Here is a 3,879-nt window from a genome sequence, read left to right as displayed (position 1 = left end):
TGTATTTACCTTCCCGAAGCTTGAGATTGGGATGGATTCATATCTTTCCTACCTCTCATTCACAAAATCTGCAATTTTTGATTTTTTAAGCCTCTCCATTACATGTACTATTTCCTTTCAGCACTAATGATACATTAACTATAAAGCTGGGGGATGTAGAGGTACAAACTATTAGATATAAAATAAACTACAAGGACATATGGAGAATATAGCCAATAGAACTACAAAAAGTAGAACCCTTGAAATTTGCAAATCACTATATTGTATGCCTATAATGTATAGTATTGTACAGCAACTATACATCAATAATTTTTAAAAAGCTAACCAAATTTTTTATTTCAATCTATAATGATTGTTTCTAAAAGTGTTAAACTAACCTTATATTCCTAGGATGGACATCTCTTCTTTCTCATGATGTAGTAAAACATTTTTATTTTCTGAATTTGATTTGCCATTACTTTGTTATGGATTTTTGTACTTATGTACATGTAGAATATTGGTTTGCAATTTTATTCTCTGTAATGTGTTTGTCTGGTTTTAACATCAGATTTATGATAGGCAGATAAAGTAAGTTGGCAAATGTTCCATTTTTTCTTTTTAATAAGTGGGTTTTTAAAGTTTTAATTAAAAGACTTGTGTTGTTTTTCCTAAAAGGTTTGATAAAAGACTACAGTGAATCAATCTGGTGCTTTCCTTGTGGGAAATTTTTTTTTTTAAGAGAAAAATCCTTTTTTCCTCTTATCACAGCTGGCCTTTGACACATGCCAGGTAAGAAAAAAAGGAATACTGCAGGGTGATGGGAAGACTGGACCTTTCCCATTTTTGACGTTGTAGCTGAACTTTTATTGGTGGTCCTAGTAAAATATATAACTCTCTTTTCTAGGCAAGCCCTTCTTTCAGGTTTCCTTCAAACAATGCCTTTACTCTCCCATAAGAATATGAGGATTCAGAGATTTTGAATAGCAAGATTCTCGTTGGGTAGCAGTCTCTTTAAATCATGAGCTGGCCATGTAGAGAGAAAGTTATGGGAGACTGGCAGGAGAGGAGGGTAAGAGAAAGAGAGAAATGCATCTTCTTCTTTGGGAACACTGGAAGAAAGCAAGTTTTTCAAAGTTATTGCTAGTATCTCATGAAGGCCCAGATTGCTACCATGGTGAGGGTAAACAAAGGCAGCAACACCACAGTTCTGGCAATACCGCTTGGCTCCCCTTCACTTTGAGGCCCTAGGGGCCCGTTCTGCACCTGTAACCTGTGCTGCACTCTCAGGGACGCAGCATAGCCTGCATTACGGAAAAGGTCTGCGGCATCCTGGGGCAGCAGATTCTTTAGGTCTCGGCCGTTGACTGAGCAGATCTTATCACCCTCCTGCGGCCACCCATCCAGGGCCACAGCCCTGTTCTCTTTGATGTGGCTGACTGCTGATCTGTCCCACCGACGATGTTGAAGCCCAGGCCTGATGGTCCTCTAGTGAGATTGATCTCTTCCTCAGTAACCAAGTAATCCACTCTTCTGTTCATGAGGACTGGCACAGGTGAAGGTGAGAATTGCTCCTGGCAGTGGCCACAACGCTGCACTTTCGGTTTCACCAGCCCACGAACCAGTAAAGGGCCTTGTGGGAAAATTTTTGTTAGTATAGCGAATTTTTAAAAAAGTTCTAGAAATGGGTAATGGTGATGATTGTACAAAGTTGTGATTGTGCTTAATGCCACTGACCCGTACATTTTTTTTTTCATTTATTTTTATTAGTTGGAGGCTAATTACTTTATAATATTGTAGTGGTTTTTGCCATACATTGACACGAATCAGCCATGGGTTTACATGTGTTCTCCATCCTGAACCCCCCTCCCACCTCCCTCTCCATCCCATCCCTCTGGGTCATCCCAGTGCACCAGCCCTGAGCACTTGTCTCATGCATCCAACCTGGACTGGCAATCTGTTTCACACTTGATAATATACATGTTTCAATGCTATTCATTGATCATCCCACCCTCGCCTTCCCCCACAGAGTTCAAAAGTCTGTTCTATACATCTGTCATCTGTGACTCTTTTTCTGTCTTGCATATAGGGTTATTGTTACCATCTTTTTAAATTCCATATATATGCGTTAGTATACTGTATTGGTGTTTATCTTTCTGGCTTACTTCACTCTGTATAATGGGCTCCAGTTTCATTCACCTCATTAGACTGATTCAAATGTATTCTTTATAATGGCTGAGTAATATTCCATTGTGTATATGTACCACACAGCTTTCTTATCCATTCGTCTGCTGATGGGCATCTAGGTGGCTTCCATGTCCTGGTTATTATAAACAGTGAACATCAGATTTATGATAGGCAGATAAAGTAAGTTGGCAAATGTTCCATTTTTTCTTTTTAATAAATGAGTTTTTAAAGTTTTAATTAAAAGATTTGTATTGTTTTTCCTAAAAGGTTTGATAAAATACTACAATGAATCAATCTGGTGCTTTCCTTGTGGGAAAACAAGGTTATTATAAACAGTGCTGCAATGAACATTGGGGGTACACATGTCTCTTTCAGATCTGGTTTCCTCGGTGTGTATGCCCAGGAGTGGGATTGCCGGGTCATATGGCAGTTCTATTTCCAGTTTTTTAAGGAATCTCCACACTGTTCTCCATAGCGGCTGTACTAGTTTGCATTCCCACCAACAGTGTAAGAGGGTTCCTTTTCTCCACACCCTCTCCAGCATTTATTGCTTGTAGACTTTTGGATAGCAGCCATTCTGACTGGCATGTAGTGGTACCTCATTGTGGTTTTGATTTGCATTTCTCTGATAATGAGTGATGTTGAGCATCTTTTCATGTGTTTGTTAGCCATCTGTATTTCTTCTTTGGAGAAATGTCTGTTTAGTTCTTTGGCCCATTTTTTGATTGGGTCATTTATTTTTCTGGAATTGAGCTGCAGGAGTTGCTTGTATATTTTTGAGATTAATCCTCTGTCTGTTTCTTCATTTGCTATTATTTTCTCCCATTCTGAAGGCTGTCTTTTCACTTTGCTTATAGTTTCCTTTGTTGTGCAAAAGCTTTTAAGTTTAATTAGGTCCCATTTGTTTATTTTTGCTTTTATTTCCAATATTCTGGGAGGTGTGACCCGTACATTTAAAAATGTTAAAATGGTGTACTTTATGTATATTTTACCATAATAAAGAAAATGATTACTTAGCTGGTATTTGATAAATGTTCTCATTTGTATTGCATTTAAGATAATTAACACTTTTGCTGATTTATTCTTTGAGATAAATCTTACTATTAATAGCAATGTCTCAGAATCTAGACATCATTTTATGGCCAATTTGTTACAATAAATCTTTTTCAAAATCTAAAAAAATCTACTGTGGTTTCCTACTATTTATTATAGAAAACATTAGAACCATTTTATTCATTGCAAGTAATTCCCAAAAGCCAACCCCAATCCAAATGGACAGGAATTAGGTTTCCTTTCTTGATGGGAAGTGGTGGTGGTCACACTACAGAAGAGAATGGGAGGTGAAAGATATGGTTGTGGTTAGCTCTGGGAAATGCTCTGGAAAATGCAATCTGCCCTCAACAAGCAGGTGGGAGAGCAAAATATCACCTTTGCACTGATGCAGGAAAACCTGAAGAAAAGAAGTGGGAGCCAAGTTAGCACTAAAATTCATTAAATTGTTTCAACTTTACTATTTTTCACTAATTCCAGAACTCTATTTTTCCATAGCAGACTATTTGCTTCCATTAAACAATGTTATTAGGCTGCACTCATATATGCATTAGATGTGGGGCTACTAAGCTGGGATGGAGCCACAGTCAGTGATAGGTTTAGGCATGATGAACCTAGGTAGAGGTAATTAGCTTGAAGTGTGAAAGTCGCTCAGTCCTGTCTGAC

At 37.9% G+C, this 3,879-nt stretch overlaps 1 pseudogene; it reads right to left on the bottom strand.

Moving 5' to 3' along the window:
- Positions 1-1,119: 1,119 nt before the first annotated feature.
- LOC122445787 lies at positions 1,120-1,517 on the bottom strand (annotated as a pseudogene).
- Between the last annotated feature and the right edge of the window lie 2,362 nt (positions 1,518-3,879).

The sequence above is a fragment of the Cervus canadensis genome, chromosome 8 (genome assembly GCF_019320065.1).
Source record: "Cervus canadensis isolate Bull #8, Minnesota chromosome 8, ASM1932006v1, whole genome shotgun sequence".
Lineage (NCBI taxonomy): Eukaryota > Metazoa > Chordata > Mammalia > Artiodactyla > Cervidae > Cervus > Cervus canadensis.
The sequence above is the reverse complement of the archived record's forward strand: the minus strand, read 5'-3'. Positions and strand labels throughout refer to the sequence as shown.